Source organism: Lathyrus oleraceus, chromosome 3 (genome assembly GCF_024323335.1).
Source record: "Lathyrus oleraceus cultivar Zhongwan6 chromosome 3, CAAS_Psat_ZW6_1.0, whole genome shotgun sequence".
Lineage (NCBI taxonomy): Eukaryota > Viridiplantae > Streptophyta > Magnoliopsida > Fabales > Fabaceae > Lathyrus > Lathyrus oleraceus.
Window position 1 is genome coordinate 25,063,575 of NC_066581.1, and position 12,104 is coordinate 25,075,678.

Below are 12,104 nucleotides of genomic sequence, written 5' to 3' on the forward strand. Positions count from 1 at the left end.
CCAATTGGTTTCACATTCATATTAATTATCATCATCATTTCATGAACAAACTAGGTCAAGGTATTGCAAACAGAAGCTCATAGAAGTCAACAGCAAGACTTAGCTCAAAAGCAATCTTAAACATTTCCAAAAATCACCAAATAAATCATGGTCAATCACAACCCATAGAATGGTATGCATGTCAAATTTCATCTCATTTGGACAAGTAGAAGATAGTCAATGAAAATCAGAAAGGCAAGGTAATTTTGAACATGCTCAAAGAAGTCAACCAAACATGCATCAACTTGAAAAAATCATAAATCAAGGATGGCATATGATAAATGAATGGGACTAAAACCATGGCAAAGATTAAGATGTCTAGTAATCACATATCAAATTTCATGTCCATCCAATAAGGTATGAGAATTTCACAAATGAAATGGGAACATGTGTCACAAAAAGTCAACATAAGACCAGACAGGGGAGAAAATGCCAAACAATTAGGAAATGCCACAAATAATTCCAAGAAAATTCACATGTAAACTAGACATCCAAGAGTACATTCATGCAAAAATTCAAACCAATTTGAGGTCAAGAGGCATGGTATCAAAAATCATGAAGTTGCACATCAATGGTGTGACACAAATTGTCACACCCTAATTCAAAAATTCATAACTCAACAACCAGATAAGATAAATTCACAAACTCTAAACCAAAATCACCATGAATGTGTCTAGTTTAAGCACAAAAAATTTCAGGGCCAAAGGATAATGCATCACTATTTCACAAATGATTTGGCAAAGTGTACAAAATATGAGCACATGTCATAAACCCTAGCACCAATTAAAATCTATCCATGCAAAAATTCTGGGAAAAATATCATAAAAAACTAGAGGTCAAGATGAACATTTCACAAAAAATCCCATCCAATTTGGATCATCCTTTAATTATTTATGAATTTTTGATGTTTGTAAAGAAAATGAAATAAAAAAACGAAAATGTAAGGAAATGTTTATTGATTAATTATTTAATAATTATTATTAAAAAAGAAGAAAAGAAAGCAACACACTTGCTGAGCATGAAGCTTCAGCGCTTCATTAAAGGAAGTTTTTTAACGCCAGCCTAAACAGTGCACGGACCAATAAAAAGAAAACACGGCAATTGCAATGGCAGTAAAGCAGACATATCAAAATCATGGTACATGCGGTACGGTACGTTGTAGCTAGCACTGAATTACAAAAGCTGAAGCTTGGCCACTGTAGCAATTGGAAATAAGATAAAGGCTTGGAATTAAAAGAGTAATCAACCCATCATTAATCCTAGGTGGCGGTGGGACCAAGTTGCGCCCTTCCTAGCCAATGGTTTTGTTTGCGTGGCACAGTAATTCGGACCAACAGCAACAGCGGACAAAACCCCAACCAATTAAAATATTCCTTTAAAAAAGGCCAACATGCACAGCGTGAATGCAAAAAACCCTAAGGACTTAATGGCACGGCTACAGGAAATTCCAGCATCATGTTTGCAGAAAAAAAACGTCCAGTATCCATATGTTCATCACAGCAAATTCCAGCAACACAATTTTTTACCAAAACCGAAAATCCAAAATACCAAAATGTTCATCTAAACATGCTCAAGCATAAATCAACTTCCATTAATCTCAACTCATGCTAAAATGGACAAATCATGTAAAAAAGTAAATGAACATCAAGTTTGGATTTCAAATTTCTCTCTCAATTCCTAACCGTTTCCTTCGATTCAAAGCTCAGTAAGCTCATGGCAAAGAGATCTTCAAGATGTAGTTCATGATTTTGGAAAAGGATGGATTCGAAACCTTACTTGATTTTGAAGCAAATAGTGAAACAGTGTTGTTTGGATGTGTTGTAGTGAAACAGATGTCCAGCAAGCTTCCCAAAGTTGAATGGAGAGTGACTTGTAGCTCAACAGCCTTTGAAAATGCTCAAATCGAAAATCACCATTGATGGAGCTTGGAGAAAACAGAACTCGAAATGAGCTTCCAGTTGGGATTTGAGACTTGAAATGAGTTTGAAAATGAGGGTGTATGAGGTAGCAAGCAAGGCAGGTCGTGCTTCTTTGAAAGTTTGAGCAGAAAATTTCCAAAGTGCAAAATGAATGTTTTAGAGAGAAATGGTTTTCTGTGTGTAATGTTATGGCTGCTAGGGTTTGTTTCAGAGAGAAAATGATGAATATATACTCTGTTTAATGGTACTTAATCAAGGTTCATGAAAAAGTGGAATGGAGTTGGTGAAAAGTGTCCTTTTGCCAATTTTCAAGCAAGTTGGTGATGGGTGTGTGTACTGCACGAAAATGGGCCTTGAACATGTCCAAAATATGATTTCTGAACATATTTGATTGGTAGAATTGGTTGGAAGTGGTTAATTTTGAAACTCATTTTTCAACCTCACTTGAAATTAATTCATGCAAGTCCAAAAATGCCATTTTGATTGGTAATGTTTTGGTGAATGATGGTTGCATATTTGGAAAGAGGGGATCAAATGTGACTTGTAGGAAAAAACCCCACCCAATTTGGCCAAATGGTTTGAGAGATATGGCCTTTTGAAGTTCAAAAATTTTTGAAAATGATTCGATCATAACATGCCAACCATACATGGGAATTGAGTCTTCTTGGACTTTTTGGAAATGGGAGAACAAGATCTTCAACTTTCATGTTGGGAAAAAATTCATTTGAAGCTTGTATCATGATGTAAGTTTGGGATCAAGAAGTTTCCATTTTTGGCAGGTTTCAATTACAGGTCCAGTTTCTATTTTTGGAAATTTCTGATCTGGCTTCAAATTCTTCCATGATGGTCTTTGACATGATACATGAGGCCTATTTGGACATGAATGAGCTCTCTCAAACCAAATCCAACCATCAAAACCATAAAATCAGACACAGTTGACCAAGTTTGACTTTTTAGGGTTTCTGGCAAACTGTGCATCGACTGATGACTTCTGAACATCAAACCTTGACCAAAACACTCCAAATGGATCCCCAAGTCATGTGAACATGTTGAACCAAACCTAGGGCCTTGTCTCAATGAAAAACACATTTGCTTGCTTGGTTGACTGATCTCCTGATCAGTTTGACATAATTCTCCTGATGACTTGCACTTGAGGCAAAGGGGACAATGCAATGTTATGCAGTGGACCATGTTATGTTATGACCTAATATGAGAATGCATGTACAATGATAGGTGCAAATTTGAGGTGCTACACTCACCACGGGGATTAGCTACCACCATAAAGGCCACAATATGCATGCTAATTATCTAGCAATGCAACATCACAACAAAATCCACAATGGACATATGCTCACACTCTAAGCCATAAAACAGTCCATTCACAACACATGCATAACATATACATTCACAATATTATGCATACCATCACACATCATCAACACATGTATCAAAACATCATATCATGTCAATTAATTCAATCACAGTATTAGCACACTCTACTAATACCGATACTGCTCAAAACAGCGGGAAATAATCCCTACTATATCACACACGGGTATAGGCAACCATCAATTAGGCATACAACATTTTAATTAACACTTTTTCCCCTCTGCAACAGCGTTAACCGGTTAACGCCCTGGGTTAACCGGTTAACGCAGCACAAACACGCTTCCTGTCCCAAAACTTAACAGTGTTAACCGGTTAACGCCCTGGGTTAACCGGTTAACGCAGCACAAACAGCAATATCTCAGCACTCACAACAGTGTTAACCGGTTAACACCCTGGGTTAACCGGTTAACGCAGACAAAACAGCAATTTACACAATTCAACACAGTGTTAACCGGTTAACACCCTGGGTTAACCGGTTAACGCAAGACAGAAGCTGTTCCTGCGCTAACACAAGGCAGAATGCAGAATTCTCCGCATTTGCCGCCGTTGGAGGACTTCCGGACCTCCGATTCCAATTCCGTAAAAAGCTATACGTTCGGAAATCCACAACTAACTCAAACACAAATTCAATTACAGCCTAAACACAATTTATCCAACATAATTTTTCAGCATTCGTAATCCCAATTAGAGTCAATTCCATGGCTTATCACTACCCAGTACATGCTAATCCATAATACCCATTAAACGACGATAAACCCCCCTTACCTGAGTTAATCCGTCAAAATCTCTAAGCTCCAAGCTCTTCTCCAACCTTTGCTCTCTGGTTCTTCCTCTTTGCCCCTTTCTCCTCTTCTCTGCAGCTTCTCAGTTTTCACGTGAAACCCTTTTACAAAATGAAAACTCTTTTTCCTTATTCCAACTTATATATTTTCCAATAATTATTATTCCAAAATAATAATAATAATAATCCAATAATAAAATAATCCAATTATTTGATTAAATTAATAATATACCATTAACTTAATTTAAATAATTATTTTATTTTATTGGGGTGTTACAACTCTCCCCCCCTAAAAGAGTTTTCGTCCTCGAAAACATACCTCAAGCAAATAACTCCGGATAAGACTCCTTCATCTGACTCTCCAGTTCCCAAGTCACATTGCCACCTGCTGGTCCTCCCCAAGCTACCTTCACCAAGGCAATCTCTTTACCCCGCAACTGCTTCAACTCTCGATCCTCAATCCTCATAGGTGATGTTTCAACAGTCATGTTATCTCTCACCTGTACATCATCTACTTGGACTACATGCGACGGATCATGAATGTATCTCCTCAACTGAGACACATGAAAAACCTCATGCAAATTTGCAAGTGATGGCGGTAAAGCGACACGATAGGCTACCTCCCCTATCCTCTCCAAAATCTGATAAGGACCAATAAATCGAGGTGTTAACTTCTTCGACTTCAAAGCTCGACCAACACCAGTTATCGGAGTGACGCGAAGAAACACATGATCTCCCTCTTGGAACTCAAGTGACTTCCTCCTCTTATCATGATAACTCTTCTGACGACTCTGAGCAATCCTCATCTTCTCCTGAATCATCTTAATCTTTTCCGTAGTCTGTTGAACAATCTCCGGTCCAACCACAGCACTCTCACCGGACTCATACCAACATAAAGGTGTCCGACATCTCCTACTATACAAAGCTTCAAACGGTGCCATACCAATGCTCGAATGAAAACTATTGTTGTAGGTAAACTCAATCAAAGGCAAATAACAATCCCAAGCACCTCCTTTTTCCAAAACACAAGCCCTCAAAAGATCCTCTAGTGACTGAATCGTCCTCTCAGTCTGACCATCAGTCTGCGGATGATATGCAGAACTCAATCTCAGCTTAGTTCCCAAAGCCTTCTGCAAACCTTCCCAGAACTTCGATGTAAATCTAGGATCTCTGTCCGAAACAATACTCGACGGAATACCATGCAAACTTACAATCTTCTCAATATACAACTCGGCTAGTCTCTCTAACGGATAATCCATTCTGATCGGAATGAAATGAGCCGATTTCGTCAATCTATCAACAATCACCCAAATAGCTTCAAAATTCTTACTTGTCCTCGGCAAACCAGAAACAAAATCCATACTGATACTATCCCACTTCCACTCTGGAATAGCCAACGGTTGCATTAGCCCAGACGGTTTCTGATGCTCAATCTTTGACTTCTGACAAGTCAAACAGGAATAAACAAAACTCGCAATTTCTCTTTTCATTCCCGGCCACCAAAATAACTTTTTCAAATCATGATACATCTTCGTAGCTCCAGGATGAATACTCAAGCCACTACGATGTCCTTCTTCAAGAATACTCTTCTTAAGTTTGGTAACATCCGGAATACACACCCGATTACCAAATTTCAAAACACCATTCTCATCAACTCTGAATTCACCACCTTGACCTTGATTCACTAAAGTCAACTTATCAACCAAAAGCATATCGGATTTCTGACCCTCTCTGATCTCATCCAGAATACCACTCGTTAACTTCAACATTCCCAATTTAACACTATTGTGAGTACTCTCACACACCAAACTCAAATCTCTAAACTGCTCAATTAAATCCAATTCCCTAACCATTAACATAGACATATGTAATGATTTCCGACTCAATGCATCAGCCACTACGTTTGCTTTACCCGGATGGTAATTCAAACCAAAGTCATAATCCTTCAGAAATTCTAACCATCTCCTCTGTCTCATATTCAGCTCTTTCTGATCAAACAAATACTTTAAACTTTTATGGTCACTGAAAACCTCAAATCTTGACCCATACAAATAATGCCTCCATAACTTCAGAACAAACACCACAGCTGCCAACTCTAAATCGTGTGTTGGATAGTTCCTCTCATGAACCCTCAGCTGTCTCGAAGCATAAGCTATAACCTGCTTATTCTGCATCAACACACCACCCAAACCCAACAATGAGGCATCACAGTAAACCTCAAATGGTTCCGACGAACTCGGTAATATCAGAATAGGAGCAGTAGTCAACCTTCTCTTTAACTCTTGGAAACCTTCTTCACATTTTGAGTCCCAAACAAACGCTTGCCCCTTTCTAGTCAACATCGTCAACGGTAACGCCAACTTAGAAAATCCCTCAATGAACTTCCTATAATAACCTGCCAAACCAAGGAAACTTCGAATTTCAGCAACAGACTTAGGAGCTTCCCACTTAGATACCGCTTCTATCTTAGAAGGATCAACAACAACACCACCTCTTGAAATCACATGACCAAGAAAACTAACCTCCTCTAACCAAAATTCACACTTAGACAGTTTAGCAAATAACTTCTTTTCTCGGAGAACTTCTAAAACCACTCTCAAATGCTCAGCATGCTCTTCTTCAGATTTCGAATACACCAAAATGTCATCAATAAACACCACAACAAACTTGTCTAGGTACGGATGGAAAATCCTATTCATATACTCCATAAATACTCCAGGCGCATTAGTCACACCAAAAGGCATTACAGAATACTCATAATGTCCATACCTTGTTCTGAAAGCAGTCTTCTGAATATCCTCAGTTTTCACACGTATCTGATGATACCCAGATCTCAAATCTATTTTGCTGAACACACTCGCACCAACCAACTGATCCATCAAATCATCAATCCTCGGCAAAGGATACCGATTCTTGATCGTCACTTTATTCAGTTGCCTGTAGTCCACACACAACCTCATAGTACCTTCTTTCTTCTTAACCAATAACACTGGTGCACCCCACGGTGACACACTCGGACGAATAAATTTCTTATCCAACAAATCTTCCAGCTGACTCTTCAATTCAGCTAACTCAACAGCAGACATACGGTACGGAGCCATCGATATCGGTCTAGTACCAGGTACCAAATCAATCGAGAACTCAACTTCACGCTCTGGCGGTAATTCATTCACTTCTTCCGGAAATACATCAGGAAAGTCACACACCACTGCTAGATCACGAATCACCAGTTTATCTTTAGCCTCCAAGGTCGCTAACAGCATAAACAACTCTGCCCCATCTGCTACTTCCTCATTCACCTGCCTGACTGATAGAAACAAATCCTTTCCTTCCTCAATCTCAGGAAATATCACAGTCTTATCAAAACAGTTGATATAAACTCGGTTAAACACCAACCAGTCCATACCCAAGATAACATCAATCTGCACTAATGGAAGACACACAAGGTCCATCCCAAAGTCTCTACCAAAAATCCTCAAAGGACAATTCAAACAAACTAAAGTAGTAGTCACTGAACCCTTCGCAGGAGTATCAATCACCATACTTCCACGCATCTCAGATATCTCTAACTTAAGTTTCACAGCACAATCCAAAGATATAAAGGAATGAGTAGCACCGGTGTCAATAATAGCTACAAGAGGAAAGCCATTAATATAACACGTACCTCGGATCAAACGATCATCTGCAGAAGTCTCAGAACCCGATAAAGCAAAGACTTTTCCTCCCGACTGATTCTCTTTCTTCGGCTTAGGACACTGTGGACTGATATGGCCCACCTCTCCACAGTTGAAGCAAGTCAGAGTCTTCAACCGGCACTCTGCAGCCAAATGACCACCTTTTCCACACTTGAAACACTTCTTCTCAACACTAGCACACTCATGGAAACGATGTCCCGCCTGACCACATCTGTAACACTTAGCAGGAGCACTAGAGTCTCCCCCACTAGGCCTCTTCATCCCACTCTGCTTCTGAAAACCTTTGCCAGCTGCATACGGTTTTCCACGGTCATTCTGATTCTTGCCTTTTCTATCAACCCTCTGCTGATAGCTCTCCGCTCTGGCTTTGGAATCCTGTTCAAAAATCCTGCAACAGTCAACCAAGTCAGAAAACACTCTGATCCGCTGATATCCAATAGCCTGCTTGATCTCGGGACGCAACCCGTTCTCAAACTTCACACATTTGAAAATTCTCCAGCAGCCTCATTATAGGGAGTATAATACTTTGACAGCTCTGTGAACTTAGCAGCATACTCAGTAACAGACCTGTTACCCTGCTTCAATTCCAAGAATTCTCTCTCTTTCTTTCCTCTGACATCCTCTGGAAAATACTTCCTCAGAAATCTCTCTCTGAACACAACCCAAGTGATCTCAGTATTCCCAGCAGATTCCAACTCAGTGCGGGTAGCAACCCACCAATCATCAGCTTCCTCTGACAGCATATGCGTACCGAACCTGACCTTCTGGTTATCGGCACATTCAGTCACTCGGAAGATCCTCTCTATCTCCTTCAACCACTTCTGAGCACCATCTGGATCGTATGCTCCCTTGAACATTGGAGGATTGTTCTTCTGGAACTCACTCAGTTGACGAGCAGCTCCCATTCCCACAACATTCGGATTCTCTCCAAGTACTCCAGCTAGCATACCCAGAGCCTCAGCAATCGCAGCATCGTCTCTACCTCTTCCAGCCATTCTATTCTGAAAACCCAACAAGCTAAAACAATAAGTACTGATAGGGTTACATAACACCTATCCCGTACAGGGGAACAGAATAATTACGACTCGACTCGACCGACTATGCTCTGATACCACTAATGTAACACCCTTCTAAAATACCCCAATATTTAATTAAAACAACATATAAAACTCAGAGTAATTATGCAGTTAAGGGTGTCACACACAAACACTGTACACCATGTTCCAAATTATCCCGTCATGCTCATTTATTTAATCAAATAAAACATTTGCATAGTTCGCAGCGGAATAAAATCCAACATCAGTATAAAACATGTAACACCATACATGTAAACTTATTCAACAATCATCAATGAAAATAAGTAAAACATCCCGTCCCGATGTTACATCTATCAGAGCACGACCCCCTAAGGAACTATACTAGACTCCAAGGACTAGCTTCTACTCAATCACTGCTCGTTACCTGAAAATAAAGTTGTAAGGGTGAGTTCCTCAATCGATATAACAAGCATTATAAAATCTCATGTATTGTTAAGTAAATAACACATTAATCACCCTAATCATATCACTTATTCAGTAACGACACATCAACTCAAATATCATATTCAACACCAACACACTTCATACTCATACTCAATGCCAACACAAACACACAACACACGTATAATACTGGAATACATCCATTCATATTATACGTCATACAAAATTTATGCAATGAGACTCCATGCATGCGGTACCGACTATTCTTGAACATATAGTTCAACTTCACCGACCAATCCAAGTACGGCTACCAAGCTCACTAGTCCCACTCATTTGAGACCTAGTGACTCACATCACTAATTCCTCACTATGGGAATTAGCTACCACCCCAAGGGCCATGCTATGCACGCTAATTCACCTAGCATGCAAACATCAACAACAGTCCAAAACGACTAACATCACTAATTCCTCACCACGGGGATTAGCTACCACCATAAAGGCCACAATATGCATGCTAATCATCTAGCAATGCAACATCACAACTAAATCCACAATGAACATATGCTCACACTCTAAGCCATAAAACAGTCCATTCACAACACATGCATAACATATACATTCACAATATTATGCATACCATCACACATCATCAACACATGTATCAAAACATCATATCATGTCAATTAATTCAATCACAGTATTAGCACACTCTACTAATACCGATACTGCTCAAAACAGCGGGAAATAATCCCTACTATATCACACACGGGTATAGGCAACCATCAATTAGGCATACAACATTTTAATTAACACTTTTTCCTCTCTGCAACAGCGTTAACCGGTTAACGCCCTGGGTTAACCGGTTAACGCAGCACAAACACGCTTCCTGTCCCAAAACTTAACAGTGTTAACCGGTTAACGCCCTGGGTTAACCGGTTAACGCAGCACAAACAGTAATATCTCAGCACTCACAACAGTGTTAACCGGTTAACACCCTGGGTTAACCGGTTAACGCAGACAAAACAACAATTTACACAATTCAACACAGTGTTAACCGGTTAACACCCTGGGTTAACCGGTTAACGCAAGACAGAAGCTGTTCCTGCGCTAACACAAGGCAGAATGCAGAATTCTCCGCATTTTCCGCCGTTGGAGGACTTCCGGACCTCCGATTCCAATTCCGTAAAAAGCTATACGTTCGGAAATCCACAACTAACTCAAACACAAATTCAATTACAGCCTAAACACAATTTATCCAACATAATTTTTCAGCATTCGTAATCCCAATTAGGGTCAATTCCATGGCTTATCACTACCCAGTACATGCTAATCCATAATACCCATTAAACGACGATAAACCCCCCTTACCTGAGTTAATCCGTCAAAATCTCTAAGCTCCAAGCTCTTCTCCAACCTTTGCTCTCTGGTTCTTCCTCTTTGCCCCTTTCTCCTCTTCTCTGCAGCTTCTCAGTTTTCACGTGAAACCCTTTTACAAAATGAAAACTCTTTTTCCTTATTCCAACTTATATATTTTCCAATAATTATTATTCCAAAATAATAATAATAATAATAATCCAATAATAAAATAATCCAATTATTTGATTAAATTAATAATATACCATTAACTTAATTTAAATAATTATTTTATTTTATTGGGGTGTTACATCTCATTTCTTGTTTTCATGGTTAGCTTGAGAATCAGAAGGAGAGTATGTGAGAATGAAGAAACGATTTTGAACTGAATTATTTGGACATTTTTTTCTTGGTGAGTTTCTGATGATGGTGATGGCAATGTTGTTGGTGTAGAGTTTCTGAGGAGGAAAACCTTGGTTAGGTTGTGTTGAACCTGATCTTGGCTATGGGGCGAGGCCATTGTCTCATACTCCCTCCTCAATGTTCATCATTAATTCCTTTAATTTATCTTAATTTATTCACTAATCTAAGTTATTTTTTGTTGATTAACTTCATTTTTTGTTTTTTAATCTTGTTAGAATTTACATAATTTTGGATCTTGGTATGAAATAGGGATTTCTTGGTTTTGTTGTTAATTAGGAATTAACATAGCATTCTTTGATTAATTAGATTTAGTTAGGCATTAATGTGATTTAGTTTGATTAGAAAATTAGGTTAATCATGTTGATTTTGATCCTGACTTTTTAGAATTAACTCCATTGTTTATCTTGCCATGATTTGACATAGCTTGTCATTAAATTTTGGTTAATCCACTTTGTTTATTTTATTCATATTTTGATTAGTATGTTTAATTGTAGATTTTTACCTTGATTTTTCCATTAGGTTAGTTTCCATTTCGATTCGTATATTGCATTGTGATTAATATGTTTGGGTAGATTAGATTCCATTCTTGATGTAGATTGTGGATTTCCCATTTGCTTTTGATCCTAATTCATGTTTAGGTAGACTTTAGTCTTTAGAATTAATTTTCATTTAATTGACTTTTAATTGATTCATTTGGTTTGTGATCATATTGATAAATTGAAAAGTGGTGTCAAAACCAAATAGGGGTTTAACCATGAAGGTGTGTCCCTGAGTTGTGGTGTCATAACCAATAACTGAAATAAAAGTGGTGTCAAAACCAAGATAGAGGGTTAACCATGTAGGTGTGTCCTTGAATAGTGGTTTCATAACCAAGAACTGAAATAAAAGTGGTGTCAAAACCAAGAGAGAGGGTTAACCATGTAGGTGTGTCCCTGACTAGTGGTGTCATAACCAAGAACTGAAATAAAAGTGGTGTCAAAACTGAAAATATGCAGAGTACCTACACTTGACAATATTGCTGACCCAC